General features: G+C 38.7%; 1 protein-coding gene across 8 annotated transcripts in view; it reads right to left on the bottom strand.

Annotated features, from left to right (window-relative positions):
- EDA (ectodysplasin A) overlaps positions 1-18,176 on the bottom strand; it is a gene marked incomplete at both ends in the record, with an annotated part of 366,474 nt that overhangs the window by 184,275 nt on the left and 164,023 nt on the right. The window lies entirely within an intron of this gene.

Genomic DNA, 18,176 nt, shown 5'->3' with positions numbered 1-18,176 from the left:
CCAACCTCTAGATGGGGCTTTCATGGAGCCCTGAAGAGTCTGCAAAATCGAGAACCTGAGACAAGTGCCTGCTGCCCACATGGCCAATACAGATGTGGTTCCCAATTATCCAGTCTCCCTAAGGGTTTCTGGAATGCATCTGCTCCCCATGCGGCAATGGTGTGGGGATGGTGGCAGTAGCCAGCCAAAGGCAATGTTGGTTGTAGGGCACTGCAATCTCCCAATCTGAGAACTTCTAGTCCTAATGCGGCTCTGACATTGGAGACAACATTCACTGGGAATGGATGACTGGTTTAAATATGAAAATGGAAGAGTTGGCTGGGACATTGGAGACATGTGGGCTTGGAAGAGATGTATCATAATTAATATCAAGTTCCTCTGAGGAGATGCTTTCTAGGTAGCCATGGAATTACTTATTTTTGAGAAATGCAGGCCATGCTTGCTAAGTGGAAGAGGGGAAAAGGTTATATCTTTTACATTAAAAAAGTGCTGAGGCATTTTAGTAACCACTTTGACATGACGATACCATTATTGCATATTCCTAGCATTAAAGGTGGTTACTGACTATCAACACTGATTTTGCACAGTCAGTGTACATTTCCACTGAAGTAACCTGTAAGTTACTTTAAGGCAATGGACACCTCTACTAGGTAATGGGCAGGGGATGTTTCTAAGTACTTGGAGTTCACTGAAATAAATAGGTGATCAACACTTCTACTGGAAACACTGGGATGCTTCTGTCTCCTGTGGCCCCTTCATTTCAAAGTAAATTGGAACTTTAACTAGAGTTCAACCTACTCACCTGACTCATACCTTCTTAGACCTGTTTATTCCTAGACAGACCCTGGAGAACGTTAATTAAGGCAGTCCTGAATGCATACTGGCTGCTGGGATGCTCTGCACAGCATTGCAGAGCTGGCTGGAGTAAGATCTCTGAGAAGTATCAGAATGTGTAGAGCAAGTGATCAACCTTTACATGCTTAGACTGTGCAGCCACATGTCATGCTCTGGTCATGAGGGAAGGACCCTTTATGCCTTGGTAATTACTGCCCTTCTTGCCTCAATCTGCTCAGGATGCAATGCCTATATGGCTTGGGAGAACTCCAAATGGTATATTAAGGGTTTTAAAAAATGAATAGATGCTGAGTTAGTTTTAAGGAGAAACAACTGCATCAATGCCAAAGAAAAAGACCCTCAGGCATCATGGCTGTGAAATGGAGAAAGCTGAAAAACTATATTTGGGGGGTGCCCAAATGCAAGAATCTGGTAGAGGCGTACAGCTAAGCAACTGTAGCAAAAGGGCTAAAAGGGAGCCCAGGTGTGCTGGTGGGGATAACTCATCCTTCCTTGCCTCAGTTTCCAGATGTATAAAAGGGAAAAAGAGAAGTTTCCAGAATTAGCCAAACAAGTGGAAAGACGTTAGTGAAGATTTAATATTGTAAAAATATCCATGCTATTCAAAGCAATCTACAGAATCAATGAAATTCCTATCAAAATTCCAATGGCATTATTTTTACAGAAATTAAAAAAAAGAATCCTAAAATACATAAAAAACAGCAAAGGACCCCAAACAGCCATAGCAATATTGAGACAGAAGAACAAACATGAATGCATCACATTTCCTGATTTCACAAACAATATATTACAAGGCTACAGTAATTAAAACAGTATGATACTTGTATAAAAACAGACATATAGACCAATGGAACAGAATAGAGAGCCCAGAAATAAACCCATACATATATGGTCAACTCATCTTCAACAAAGGTGCCAAGAATACACAATGGGGAAAGGATAGTCTCTTCAAAAAATGGTGCTGCCACTCAGAATGGCCATCATCAAAAAATCTACAAAGAGTAAATGCTGGAGAGGGTGTGGAGAAAAGGGAACCCTCTTGCACTGTTGGTGGGAATGTAAATTGATACAGCCACTATGGAGAACTGTATGGAGGTTCCTTAGAAAACTGAAAATAGAACCACCATACGACCCAGCAATCCCACTACTGGGCATATACCCTGAGAAAACCATAATTCAAAAAGAGTCATGTACCACAATATTCATTGCAGCTCTATTTACAATAGCCAGGACGTGGAAGCAACCTAAGTGTCCATCGACAGATGAATGGAAAAAGAAGATGTGGCACATATATACAATGGAATATTACTCAGCCATAAAAAGAAACAAAATTGTAGTGAGGTGGATGGACCTAGAGTCTGTCATACAGAGTCAAATAAGTCAGAAAGAGAAAAACAAATACCGTATACTAACACATATATATGGAATCTAAAAATTAAAAAATGTATCTGATGAACCTAGGGGCAGGACAGGAATAAAGACGCAGATGTAGAGAATGGACTTGAGGACACGGGGAGGGGGAAGGGTAAGCTGGGATGAAGTGAGAGAGTGGCATGGACATATATACACTACCCAATGTAAAATCGAGAGCTAGTGGGAAGCAACCGCATAACACAGGGAGATCAGCTCGGCGCTTTGTGACCACCTAGAGGGGTGGAATAGGGAGGGTGGGAGGGAGATGCAAGAGGAAGGCGATATGAGGATATATGTATATGTATAGCTGATTCACTTTGTTATAAAGCAGAAACTAACACACCATTGTAAAGCAATTATACTCCAATAAAGGTGTTAAAAAAAAACGGTTCTGGCAAAACTGGATGAAATTGGATCCTTATCTTACAACTGTACACAAAAATAAACTAAAAATGGATTAAGGACTTAAATGTAAGATGAGAAACTGTAAAAGTTTTCTAGAAGAAAATATAGGGGGAAATCTTAAAGACACTGGCCTAAAGCAATGCTTTCACAGATACACCACCAAAACCACAAGCAACAAAAGCAAAATAGACAAGTGGGACTGTATCAAGCTAAATGGCTTCTGCACAGCAATGGAAACAATAGAGTGAAAAGTAACCTATGGAATGGGAGAAAGTATTTGCAATCATATATTTTGTAAGGAATTAGTATTCATAATATACAAGGAATTCCTACAATGCAATAGCAAAAACACAAAAGACCCAAATTTTAAATGGGCAATGGACTTGAATAGACATTTCTGAAAGAAGACATACAAATGATCAACAGGTATATGAAAAGATGCTTGACATCACTTATCATCAGGGAATGTAAATCAAAACCAAAGTAAGATGTCACCTCACACTTGTTAGGATGGCTATTATTAAACAAAACAAAAGAAGAAATAAGTGTTGACGAGGTTGTGGAGAAATTGGAACCCTGTACACTGTTGGTGGGCATGTAAAATGGTGCAACTGCTATGGAAAACAGTATGGAGGTGCCCCCCATAATTAAAAATGAAACTACCATCTGATCCAGTAATCCTAGTTCTGGGTAGATATCTGAAAGAATTAAAATCAGGATCTTGAAGAGATATCTGCACACCCATGTTTATTGCAGCATTATTATAGCCAAGATGTGGAAACAACCTAAATGTCCATCAACAAAAGAATAGGTAAAGAAAATATGGTATATACACACAATGGAATATTATCCTGCCATAAAAAAGAAATTCTGCCATATGTGACAACATGGATAAACCTGGAGGACTTTATGCTAAGTGAAATAAGCCAAATACAGAAGGACAAAAACTGCACAATTCCACTTATATGAGATATCTAAAATAGTAAACACATACAAGCAGGGAATAAAATGGTGGTTGTTGGGTTCTGGGGGAAGGGGGAAGTTAGGGTTGCTTTTAAACAGGTATAAAGTTTCCATTAGGCAAGATGACTAATTTCTAGAAATCTGCTGTATATCATTGTGCCTACAGTTAACAGACTTAAAATTTTGTTAAGAGGGTAGATCACACATTAAGTGGTCTTACCACAATTAAAAAAAATAGGTAGTCAAAAATACATAGTGAAAGCATTATAGAAGTGTGTTGACCTGTTAATGATATATATAATATATATACATAACCTTATGTGTGTATATACATATACAAAACAGCTCCAGTTTTTGTGATGTTTTGGTGTCAGCTTCTGAAAATTTGTAAATTTTTGTAATTTCTTTTCTCATTCTAAATAAATGTTTACTTTTATACCCCCCAAAAGTTTATAAACTAATTGGGTAACTCAGACATGTAAACAATTAATAACGATTTTACAGATGCAAAGATGGAAGTGTGGGGATTTCCCTGGCAGTCCAGTGGTTAAGACACTGAGCTTCCACTACAAGGAGCATGGGTTCAATCCCTGATTGGAGAACTAAGGTCCCACCTGCTGTGAGGTATGGCCAAAAGAAAAAAAAAAAGATGGAAGTGTGTATGGGATGAAGTGGGTGCACAGACGACAGAGTAGTGGTTAGGAAAAGCTTCAGCTTGGAAATAGTACTTGCTCAGAGCCTTTACGGGGTGAAATGGCAGGGTAGGGAAGGGCATTCCAATTATAAAGAGCAGTGTGTGCAAAGGCATGGAGGAATGAAACCACATTATTCATCCAGGGAACTCTAATTCAATGTGGCTAGAGAATACAAATGGAATCTTCCATAGACGGGGACCAGATAACCAAAGGCTTTGTGTGCCATCCTAGAGACCAGATTTTTCTTTTAGTCGAAATATAGTTGATGTACAATATTATATTAGTTTCAGGTGTACTACATAATGATTTTCCATTTGCATACATTATAAAATGAACACCATGATAAGTCTAGTAACCATGTCCCCATACTAAGTTATTAGAGTATTACTGACCATACTCCTTATGCTGTATATCACATAACCATGACTTATTTATTATACAACTGGAGGATTTTACCTCTTAATCACTTTCACCTATTTTTCCCACCCCCCTCCCTTCTGGCAACCACTTGTTTGTTCTTTATGTTTGACGCCATTTTCATTTTGTTTTGCTTGTTTGTTTTGCTTTTTAGAGTCCACATATAAGTGACATCAGGCAGTATTTGTCTGTTATACTTAGCATAATATCCCCTAGATCCATCCATGTTGTTGCAAATGACAAGATTTCATTTTTTAATGCTGAGTAATATTCCATTGTATATATATACCACATCTTCTTTATCCATTTGACTATTGATGAACACATAGGTTGCTTCCGTATCTGGGCTATGGTAAATAATGTTGCAATGAACATTGGAGTAAATACATCTTTCCGAATTAGTGTTTTTGTTTTCTTTGTATATATACCTGAAAGTGGACTCACTGGATCATGTGGCAGTTCTATTTATAATTTTGTGAGGAACTGCCATACTGTTTTCCATAATGACCACATCAATTTACATTCCCACCAACAGTGAACGAGGGTTCTCTTTTCTGTTATTTGTTGTCTTTTTGATGATAGCCATTCTGACATGCGTGAGGTGGTACCTCTTTGTGGTTTTGATTTGCATTCCTCTAATAATTAGCAACATGGAGCATCTTTTCATGTGACTGTTAGCCATCTGTATGTCTTGTTTGGAAAAATGTCTATTCAGGTCTTCTGCCCATTTTTTTTTTTTGCGGTACGCGGGCGTCTCACTGTTGTGGCCTCTCCCGTTGCGGAGCACAGGCTCCGGACATGCAGGCCCAGCGGCCACAGCTCATGGGCCCAGCCGCTCCATGGCATGTGGGATCCCCCCGGACCGGGGCATGAACCCGTGTCCCCTGCATCGGCAGGCGGACTCTCAACCACTGCGCCACCAGGGAAGCCCTACCTTAAACTCTTAACTGGGTAGATTGCTTATATCCAATCTGTTTATTTCTTTTTCAGAGGTTTAGTTTTGTTCCTTCGTTTGGAATATATTCTTCTGTCTCCTCATTTTACCTAATTCTCTGTGTTTATTTCTATATATTAGGTAGGCAGGTTACATTTTATGATCCTGGAGAATTGGCCTTATGTAGGAGATATCCTATGGGGCCCAGCAACACACTCCTCTCTGGTCACCAGAGGTATATGCTCTAGGGGTGCCCCCATGTGGACTGTGAGGGCCTTTCTGTTGTGGTGGGGTCAACTACTGTGGGTAGGCTTTTAGGTGGGGCTGGTCTCTGGCCCAGTTTGCTGCTAGGTCCTGCTTCAGTGCAGTGGCTGCTGGCATGCTGATGGGGAGAACTGGGTCTCATGGTGGCTGGCTGATGGACCAGTGGGGGCCAGCTAAAGATTTTATCATTTAAGCAATGAGAGTCATGGAAGTATTTTAGGCAGGAATAACATGATACCCCCACAATGACAATATGAAAGATGTATTAGAAAGGCAGATGAGACTGTAGGCAGGGAAAAAGTTAATCTTGATGAAATAGGAAGCTGAAATAAGCTAAGCCAGTAGCAGTAAGAATGGGCATAGAGCATTGACTCCAGAGATGTCATAGGGCTAGACTGCATAGGACCTGCTTTCTGATTGGAATAAATTAGTCAGAGAAAGGGAAGAGCTATGGGTGACTCTTAGGTTTCTGGGTTGGATAAGCAGCCTCTGAAGCAAAGAGAATTTCAGAAGATGACACGGATTCAAGCCTTTCCTACTCCTTTGGAGGTACCCTTTGAAGCAGATCAACTCTACTAACAAGCCACAGCAGTGTTGTGCACTATTGTCTTGTCCTTCAGAACATAAGGTCACATCCATGTGTGTGGAACCAACAGATCAATGCACCAGCCATCTGTTTTCTAGAATTGTCTTAACAACCAATGGGACTCATCACATGATGGGTTCAGTCACAGCAATTAATATTGATTAGAAAGATGGCAAAAATGAGCAGTTTGGCCATGCCTGTCATGGATCAGTATGCAGATCAAATATAGATATGGCCTCAATCACACCCTCACATCATTAATCATCATCCACTGCAAATTGTGAACATATTTACAAGCAAGGAGTGAAAAATACACATGTTTTAAAGTTGTGTGTCATGTCCCAGTAGATCTGCCTATATAAATTTGTCTTTGCACAGGTTGTCTCTTTAAGAAACTGGCATTGCAGCATTCTCTACCAGTTCTTACCAACAGGTATCTTTACAAAGGTCAGTGTATTGCTACAACTACCTAACAACTACCTGTACAATTACAACTACCTAATTCTTCATTCATTCATTTCTTTAGTGCTAGAAAAGTATTTTTTTTAAAAAGATCCCTAACATCAAGGATCTTTGGCTAGCTTTCAAATTAAGACACTCACCTATGGCAAACTAAACAGTGAAAGAGTTAAACAATACTACCAGAAAATTTATATATTAGGTGTCAAATGAGAGCTAAAGGCAGGAAGTACTAGGAGTTCACAGGAGGGAGAAATCCTCATGGGCTTGAGAGGTAATAGTGCGTTTCATGGAGGAGGTGGAAATTGCTGTGGGACTTGAATAATGGGAAAGATTTGGGTAGGAAGTGAGGATAGCATACAAAATTTTGGTGGTATGAGTAAAACACTGGGGAAGCAAGTGGAACGAACATGGTATGTTTCAGGACAATCACGCTTGCCTAGTAAATGCACTACAAAAGCAGTGAGATACAGCTACCCTTTCATATCACAAATACTTAAGATATTTTAAAGTGTCAATAGGATATTCAAAGGCTTAAATCAATTTAGCAGTGCGAGAAGAAAATGTCTCAAATCAAAGGCAAGATTCCCAAAGCTTTACATCATCATTGTTCACAAAGTAACTATGCCTTTGAAAAAATGACAGAAACAATTGCTGTTCTCCTTGAATTTCAGAACTTCAGTATAAGAAAGGATAAAAATATGTCCATATTTAGATGTCTATAAGTGAAGGTTAGTGTATTTTCATATTTCACCAAGTTCCTGACACATTTAAAGTACCTAGATGGCAAAAGAAAGTGTGTGGGCCCCTCTCCCAGAAGGATGTACTAGTTTCATTTACTATACATAAAATGATCTTTTCTATCTACTTTGTATGTGCATGCGACTTTTATTTTCCTAAAGGGTCAGGAGGGTAGAAAAAAAGACAAATTCAAAGAATGAGTGCTGGAAGAGGAAAAAGCATACATAGGAATTCAGTATACAAACAGGAAATATGTGTGTGTGTGCACGCATGAACATGTGTACACATGCTTACACTTTTTCTCTTGCACTGTCTTTTTTCCTCTATCACTCTCACTTTCTCTTTTTGACTTACTTTCTTTAGCTCAATTCAATCAACATATATATTAAGACTCTGTGTGCATTGTATCATGCTATATTATGTTATGTGTTAAAGAGAGTATGAAAAGAATCCCTATCCTTCAGTGGATTATAAACTAAATCATACTTAACATTTAAATCACAATATAACATAATAGAGGAAATGCCAAAACGAGTGCCACTGACAAATTGAAATAGGAAGTGAGTTCAACAGTCTTTTGGAAGAAAGTGAAATCACTGTGGACTTGGAGTCACATATGATAGCTTCACCAAGGTAACATTTGAGCATCTAGATTCTAAATCATACTCAGTTGTACCTAAAGATCATACATGGATCATTTGTTTAAAATGCAGATTTCCCATCCCCAGAAAGTCTAATTTAGTAAGTCCAGAGCAGGGCCCAGAGGTCTGCATATTTAATAATTTCAGATGATTCCAATGAAGGTGTTCCTCAGAATACACTGTGAAACATTAACAGCTTGAAGAATAAATAGAATTTGAATAGGCTTGATAGACATTCTAGATGGGATTCCGTGGGGGTCAGTAAAGTAAGTGAGGTTGCTGGAAGCAAAGTAGTGGGGGAAATGGTAGAATATAAAGCTAAAAAAGGCAGTGGGGGGACTTTCCTGGTGGTCCAGGGGTTAAGAATCCGCCTTCCAATGCAGGGGACGCGTGTTCGATCCCTGGTCAGGGAACTAAGATCCCACGTGCCGGGGATGGCGGTGCGGGGCAACTAAGCCTTCGCACCACAACTACTGAGCCCACATGCTCTGGAGCCCACGCACCACGACTAGAGAGCCTGTGCGCCGCAACTACTGAGCCCGTGTGCTCTGGAGCCTGCATACCACAACCAGAGAGAAGCCTTCATGTCACAACTAGAGAAGCCTATGTGCCACACTGAAGAGCCCGTGCGCCACAACGAAAGATCCCATATGCTGCAACGAAGATCCTGCATGCTGCAACTAAGACCTGATGCGGCCTAAATAAATAAATAAATAAAAGGGAGCGGGAAGAAAAATTATGAAGTAGCTCAACTGTCGTGCGAGAAAGTTTACATGTGACCCTTTAAATGGTGTAGAGCTAATGAAGGTTTATCTAGTAGGACCTTTTAGTAAGGGGAATTGACTACACTGATCCATGCATGCTTACAATAATGCCAATGCCAAAAGAACAACCCTGGACTGTAGGGCTCCCAAAGGCTTGTCAGTAGACCAATGTGCGATCACAATCAAATTTCAACTGGCCTGAGTTAAAATGAAAATAATCAAGACAATGTGGTGAGCTACAATTATTTACTTTTTTTTTGGTGTTAACATATCCTCTTATGCTTAATTTATTAAATGTCCTTTGCAAAATCTAAAGTAGGCAGTTGAATATATGAAAAGATATTCAACATCATTAGCCATTAGGAAAATGTAAAATTAAAATTACTATGAATATTCAACCATACACCTATTAAAATGGCTAAAATTAGAAAAAGTAGTGACAGTACTAAGTGATGGCAAAGATGTGGACAAAGTGGTACTCTCATACATTGCTGGTGGAAAACAGTTTGGCAGTTTGCTACAAAGCAAAACATACACTTACCATATAAACCAGCAATCATACTCTTAGGTATTTATCCCAGAGACATGAAAACTTATGTTCACACAAAAACTTGTACATGCATGTTTATAGTAGCTCTATTCATAATCACCAAAACCCAGAAACAAACAAACATCCTTTGGTGTGTGTAGATAAACAAACTGTGGTATATCCATACCAAAGAATACTATTCGGCAAAAATGGAATGAGCTATTGATATAAGCAAAAAATAGATGAATCCCAAAGGCATTATACCGAATGAAAGAAGCCAGTCTCGGAAGGCTACATGCTGTATTTATGCATTTACATATATTTATATAATATTCTCGAAAAGACAAAACTAGAGTGACAGAACAGATCAGTGATTGCTAGGGATAAGTGGAGAGAGATGAGTTATGACTACAAGTAGTACAAAAGAGTTTTTTGGGGGCTTCCCTGGTGGCACAGTGGTTGAGAGTCTGCCTGCCGATGCAGGGGACATGGGTTCATGCCCCGGTCCGGGAAGATCCCACATGCCACGGAGCGGCTGGGCCCGTGAGCCATGGCTGCTGAGCCTGCGCGTCCGGAGCCTGTGCTCCGCAACGGGAGAGGCCACAACAGTGAGAGGCCCGCGTACCGCAAAAAAATAAAATAAAATAAAAGGTAAAAAAAAAAAAAAGAGTTTTTTTGAGGGAATGGAACTGTTCTGTATCTTGATTATGGTGATAGGTAAATTAATCTATACATGTATTAAAACTCATTGAATGGTCCAACCCCTCCCTACAAGAAAATTTTACTGTATGTTAATTTAAAAAAAATTAAATAGTATGCATTCATTCATCAGTTCCCCCAATATTTTGCAAATCATGCTTGTCCAACTGTCTGGTATGTCTGGCATAAGTCACTGAGGGGCAGATGTCTTTAAGAACCTTGCTCATTGGTGCTAGAAATGTACTTGTGTACTAAAAAGAGAAAGAACTCACATATGCAGCTGAGGACTTTTGTGCTCAAAGAAGAACCTAGAACAGCTCACTCTATAAGGATGGAGATGGAGCTCTACTTACAAATGTTCATGGGGAGCAAACACATGCAAGCACCTCACGGACTTAAAACCGTTCAGAAGAAAACAAGCTTCCTATCTAGATTTTAGTGGCTAGAAAGCAAAAGAATGAGCTGAGGAAACTTGTTTGGCCTTATCTAACAAGGGTAATACCGTAGTTGCCAAATGAGCAGACTGCATTGTTAGATGTGGATGGCATTATGTTTGTTTTTTTCCATAAGATACTAAGAACAGATGATACTGATAAAGACTATGATGTTTTAAAGGCAAAAAAAAAAAAAAAGAAATGTTACTCCTGTCTTGGATGTTGCAATAAGCACCAATAACTCTTATCACAATCCTGAGTTCCACTTCATTCTTCCAAATTCCATACACATGACTTAGGAATGGAAGGCTGATTCTCATATCAATCAAAACTCAGAGGTACCCAGTCCTCTTACTCTCATCAGCACCTGAACAAGCTACTTTAGTCTCTGCCACTCTCACATACTCAAAACTTTCTGCATTCTTCCTTCAATTTTGCAGTGAAGATTATAGGTCAAAATGAGGGAGCAATAACATTTGGGGCTGGTATCAATGGGTTCCAAAGCACTCTTTTTGCCTGGAATCTGAAGAGATCAAGATTTCCTTTCAGTACATTCAAGCAATTAATTAGACAAATGTTTCTGAGAACCTCCCGGATGCCCAGAATCTCCCAAATATTCTTGAGAGTCATATATTTAGTAAAATGGGGACAAACCTATATTCCTGTTCTCAACATTAACAAGTCAAGTGGGGGCAGGGGAATCACATTTTTGTTGTTTTCTAACATGGCAGTCCCTTCTCAACTTTTTAATTTTTCTTTCTGGTGACTGATGGAATTAACACAAACAATAACATTAAGAAAAAGTGGAACTTTCATGAATTATTTTTCCCTTTAGCCCTCTGTTTTCAAGAAAAGCTGCTCATTTAAATACTGTTTATTTGAAAACCTCTTCATTGAGCCTAGCTATTAATAAAGCAGACCATGTTTGAATTTCACAGACCTTGTCTCCTATATTAGTTACCTATTGCTGCTCAACCAATGACTTCAAAACTTGTGTCCTAAAACAACAAACATTTATTATCACATACAGTTTCTGGGTTCCAAAATTCAGGAGCAGCTTAGCTAAGTAGTTCTGGCCTTGGGGTCCCTTTAAGGTTACAATCAAGTCGTCAGCTGGGGCTGCAGTCATCTGAAGACTTAACTGGGGCTGAAGGATTCTTCTAAGATGGTGTACTCACATGGCTATTGGCAGAAAGCCTCAGCTGTTTGCTGGCTATTCATAGGAAACCTCAATTCTAGGCTCTCCATGGAATGCTTGAATACCCTCATGCCATGGCACTGGTTTCCTCCAGTCCAAAAGGGAGCAAGGTGGAAGTCTCAATGTTTTTTATGACCTCACCTTGAAAGTCACACTCCATCATTTCTACAATGTCCTCACAGATCAGCCCTATTCCTTGGGTGAAGGAACAAAAACAAATGCATTAATATACCAGGAAATAGGGCTAAATAGGGGCCATCTTGGAAGTTGGCTAATACTACTCCAGACCAAGAAAAGAGTTTTATAACTTCTCAAACTAAATCATATAATATCAAGGCCAAAGGCTATCCAATTAACCCTGGCAAAAGAAGACTAACACGGATACGACACCTAAGGTTGCTAATTGTTCTTTCTCATTAGTGTGTCAAGTATTTGACAGATAAAGCCTTGTACAGGTAAGGTTGATGCTACAATTAGGCACCTGGAGACAAAAGCATGTCAAAGAGAAAAGTGAAGAATACGTATCCTGAAAATCCACAAATGAGCAGAGACCAATTTCACTGGTTTTCCAATTAGCCAAATGTATGAAAAATGTATACAAAAATGACAGATCTCTGTGTTAAAAAGACCATCACTAAAACCAACAGTAACAAAACTAGATGTGAAAGGTTATCCACAATTAAATGGTCATATAAGCAAAGTCTCTGTTTCAAATTAAAGGGGTAAACTGAAAATGTATTTTCCTATTCAACTGTGTTTGAACTAGAGCTACTCTAATATATGAACATGCTTGAGTATGTCTGGAGTTTCTGGAAAAATAACTATAGGTGAATATGCTCTGCATGCTATTTTATGAGACCCATGAAAAGCCAAGTTTATGAGGTTACCAACTGGTGATAATTAGTTATTTTCTTTTCCCTCATTTCCTTCTTCTCAACTCATCAAGACTTTAATTATACATTCCATGAGAATCAAATTTAGGCCTGAAGAGGAGAAATGTACTTATGCTGAGGTCACTCCTGGGAAACAATGAGTGGAACTAGGCTGTAGCTGATGCCAATTATGTCAGGTGGCAGTGGGAAAGAACTCACTGGGCATCATTACTGCAGGTTTCATCATCCTCATTTCATGCCATTTTTATATAGGATTGTATGAATTGTGCTTGTGGGACTTGGGAGACAAAAGCAGATGTGGAGCGTTCTAAGCAAATGTCTGCAAAGGGAAAATATATGCAGGTGGTGGCCAAAGTTTGCAGAGATCCAGCCTAAAACCTTTGAGAGATGGGGCCCCACACTACAGAATTTGTTCTGCTGCGTCTAGGAGGTCTGGGCTTGTGACAGTTAGGTAGGCTGATACATTTTTTCCAATGTACCTTAAAGCTGAGGTATAAGGGATAGGCACACAACACTTAAAGAGTACTGGGTGGTTCTGCCAAAGCAGAGAAAACTCACCAGGATTGGGAGCATAACTCTGCACCAGAAACTCAAACACCTTGACTTCTATTAGAAGATCAACACAACAGCAGACTTAGGAAAGCTCCTTTATTTCCTGGCACTTATATAAAAGAGGCTAATCAAAAGTCCATTTGAATTTTTCAGAAGTCAGAAAATAGTGATACTAATCAATAAGTTTTTTCAGAGTCTATCTTTCAAAGACATGAGAATATTTGAGGTTTTCTCATCCTCTCTTCAAATTTTCCATCTTGACTGGGCCAAAACCGGACCAGAGATCTGTTCTTGGTGCCTAAGAACCATAAAAGGCTAGGTTAAAAATTCACTATAAATTACATTTCTTTCTCATTTTATTTTATTCTCCCCCCTCATTTTTAAGAGTATTATCTCATTTATACTCTGCTTCATTTTAATGAAGTCTTCATAATCCCATTCCATATATATGATACTTTTTGGCTTACAAAGTATTTATCTGAGGTAAGGAAGGCAAGTCTCATCATCCCCATTTTACAGATAAGGCAACTGACTTCCCAGCTAATACAGAGCAAAGTCAGGATGGAAAAATAATGATCCATTAACTCCAAATCTAGTGTTCTTTCCACTCTACTGCACTGACTGAGAAATATTTTATATAATAAAATAAAAGGTATAGTGAATATCTCTCAAGAGGGAAATGGTCAAATAGAAGAGAATGAAGACAACCTATTTAAAATTCAAGTGTCTGTGAAAGAGTTAAATTAGCGAAGTTGGACTGTTGAAGGATTGCCAGGATGGTGTGAAGAGATTTTATCTTAATTTTTTAGAGGAAATTATATTATTTTTGTTCATTTAGTTTTATCAAATGTATTTTACTACTCCATAAGCTCCTTTAAGGCACTTTTCTCATTATATGTATCTTTGTATCCCTCACCTTACAATCTCCACCCTTGAACAAGATAGATGCTTAGTAAACAAGCTGTTCAAAGAAATTAATTCGTCTACATAGGGATGGTAAAAAATATTTTCTTCTTCTCATAGTCAGAGAAGCAGAATAACAAGACTGAAAGAATCTTGTGGATGGGCTTCCCTGGTGGCGCAGTGGTTGAGAGTCCGCCTGCCGATGCAGGGGACACGGGTTCGTGCCCCGGTCTGGAAAGATCCCACATGCCGCAGAGCGGCTGGGCCCGTGAGCCATGGCCGCTGAGCCTGCGCTCCGCAACGGGAGAGGCCCCAACAGTGAGAGGCCCGCGTACCGCAAAAAAAAAAAAAAAAAGAATCTTGTGGAAAACCTGTTCTTTTCATTGCCTTTAGGTGGGATTACACTCAGCACAGTCCAGACTAAAAAGCAATCATCTAGGTCTCTTGTTACTATGAGCTCTCATGGGTAAGAGATGCTATAGGTCTTTTTGTCACAAATTCATTGCTTTTAAAACTGTCATTTCCACATATGGGAACATATGTTTATGTATGACTGATTCACTTTGTTATAAAGCAGAAACTAACACACCTTTGTAAAGCAATTATACCCCAATAAAGATGTTAAAAAAATTTAAAAAAATTTAAAAAACTGTCATTTCCAAAAGTTGATTTCTATAATTCTATAATTTACTATAATTTAGATTCCTTAATTCTTATTCAGCTTCCAATGGAGACAATAAAGTAGAATTATTCTACCTGAGAAAGAAAATGAGTTTCCTTAGTGTTTCTCCACTAATACTGTATCCCAGCTCTCCTAAACCTCTCCAAATACTCCATGTTCAAGACAAAATTTGGAGCACAAATCTTGGCATGCTAACAAGGATTTTTGAAATTCCTATTGCTGTTTTTTAGCACTATTATCCACAGTAATAAGGCTAATCCATTGACATTTCTTGTAGTCAACTAGACTCCTAACATACATTATTTGTTTTTATTTTGAAAATAATGCAAACATGTTAAAATTCAGGAAAAACTAGCTGAGCCCACCATGTCTGTAGAAAATTCCTTTTATTGTGCATATATATATATATATATATATATATATATATATATATATATACATTTCACCATAGCATACACACCTTTCTCACTTATCCTAACAAAAATACCTATGTTTTGGCATAATATTCCTGCTATCTATAATAACTGTAAAATACTATATTGAATTTAATAAAACAATCCATGTTATTGTTTTTCCTATTTTTGGACATCTTAGGTTATTTTCTACATTCTTTTTGACAATGTTTCACTCGTTTTGTTCATTCATTCATTTATTTAACAAATATTTATTGGGTTCCACCATATGCCAGGCACTGTTCTATGTTCTGGACACACTAAGGTAAATAAGATAAGCAGGAACCCTGCTTTCATTCTAGTACGGGAAGACTGACAGAAAATAAACAAGGAAATTAATTAAACATGATTATTTCTATGAGGGAAATAAGCAGAAATGAATAGGTTTGTTCTGAGGAGGTATTCTGTGAGCCAAGACCTATAAGAGGAGTGATCTCTCCCACCAGTCATGAATAAGCTTGGTAAAGAGTTTTCCAGGCAGGAAGATCATGTGCAAAGCCTGAATTAGGAACAAGCTTGGCGAGTTTAAGGAAAAGAGAGAAAAGGCCAGTGTGCCGGAGCATAGTTAAATTCAGAGGAGCACAGCACCCCATGAGATTCTAGAGGCAGATGGGAACCTAGAGTTGACGCTAGGGAGGTTGAAAATTATTCCAACTGCAGAGAGTAGCTGCTGAAAAATTTTAGGCAAGGGATAGATAAGTAAACACAGCAGATTAAATGTTATCATATCTCCCTTGTTTTTTTATAATACTTGTTAACATACTGCAGCAGAGTTTGGGAAACATTGATATAGAGGGTTGGCACATTCTAACACTGAAATACTAGTTTTAGGCTCATAACCAGTTAGATCACATGTTGCTCCCCAACCCTAGCTAATAATGCCATTCTTCAACTAATTCATCATCTGACTGATGAACTCTTCTTGATGCCAGAGTTGACTTCCCCTCATACAGTTCTTTGTCAGTAGCAAACATCCGCGGGATACTCTCTAAAAAGTAAAGGGAAAACTTACATAGATGGTCATGAAGAGCATATAGACAACTGAGTATTGAACAGAATATCTTCAAAAGGAAATACATACTATTCTTCTGACTAGGCAAAGGAATTGTGATGTGACAAGTTAAAGCCAAGTTGCCTAGTACTTTTAGGCAAAGGGTGCATGATCTTTGTCTCAATTATTTAGGTAATGCCATGTGATAAAATGAGCATATAGGATTTCAGGAGCTTCCTGGATGAATGAATGGAAGAGGCTGGGGTATTTAGGGTAGTAAGTTCCAAGCCCAAGTTATAGTTTTTGGAAAGGTTCAACAGTGGATGTAGATTTAAAAGATGAAGGGGATAAAGAGATCCATTCACTAAGAGGGGTGGACAGATGATGAATAGAAGCAAAAGGAAATGAACATGTCTGAAGTGGCCTGGTGAGTAGCTTTGAAGCCATTTGGACCTAATCTCTATAAACGAAAAGTAACTTTCTGCCTGTTTGTACCCATACTATTGAAAACAGCTGGATAGAAATTCAACAATTTAACAAAACTGATATAGTCTGACTTAAAATATAGGCCAGGATGCATCTCATTTAAAATGTTGATGTACAACACATGGAATATAGCCAATATTTTATAATAACTATAAATGGAGTATAACCTTTAAAAATTGTGAGTCACTATATTGCACACCTGTAACTTTTATAATATTATACATCAACTATACTTTAATAAAAATATAAAATGCTGACTAGTTGGATTCATAAATTTACATTTTGTGTATCTGTCATAATATGGATAGGAGGGGGTTTCTAAATATTTACAATATAGGACAATTTTTTTATTGTGGAGACTCAAGAAATTAGACGAAGAAAATGCCATTTTTAAATGAACAAATCTGGATTGGCAAACACTAAAAGCAAATGAGAATTTTGAGAATCTGAAAGTTAGTCTAAAAAGAATAATCATTTAATGGCCAAACATGAGAGACAGGCAGTTTTGAGGGAAAATGAAAGAGATGTATGATGTGAAGATCATTTGGTAGTTGACTGGAAAAGTAGTATGCTCTTTCAAGGGCAACTGATGTGTAAGGAATGTTTGATCACCCAAAGTGCAAGAGAGCATCCTCTACTAGAGTAGATAAAACAGAGTTCCACTAAGAGGTTTACTGAAAGGGAAACCCTATCTTTTACCATAAAGTAGACTCTGAAGTTCAACATGAGGAGATATGTGGCTATCAAAGGCTATCCTCGGGCTTCCCTGGTGGCGCAGTGGTTGAGGGTCTGCCTGCTGATGCAGGGGACGCGGGTTCGTGCCCTCGTCTGGGAGGATTCCACATGCCGCAGAGCGGCTGGGCCCGTGAGCCATGGCCGCTGAGCCTGCGCATCCGGAGCCTGTGCTCTGCAACGGGAGAGGCCACAACAGTGAGAGGCCCGCATACCGCAAAAAAGAAAAAAAAAGAAAAAGGCTATCCTCCTTACAGTGTTGAGATACTACAGCAGAGAAAGCAAACAGTGATTTCAAAGAGGAGCCCCAAAGGAATCCAACATCTGTTTAATGTCTGAATGTGTCACCATTGTTAAGCTCTAAAATAAAAAGGTCAGCTTAAACATGAAATAGTAAGATCAGATTGGGATCTGTTCCTGAGTTCTCAGGTCCCCTTGAAAGCTTAATTCGAAGAACAACATATGGAATTCACACAGCACTGGGTTCT

This window comes from Leucopleurus acutus (assembly GCF_964270905.1).
Source record: "Leucopleurus acutus genome assembly, chromosome: X".
NCBI lineage: Eukaryota > Metazoa > Chordata > Mammalia > Artiodactyla > Delphinidae > Leucopleurus > Leucopleurus acutus.
This window is presented reverse-complemented; position numbering and strand designations above follow the sequence as displayed.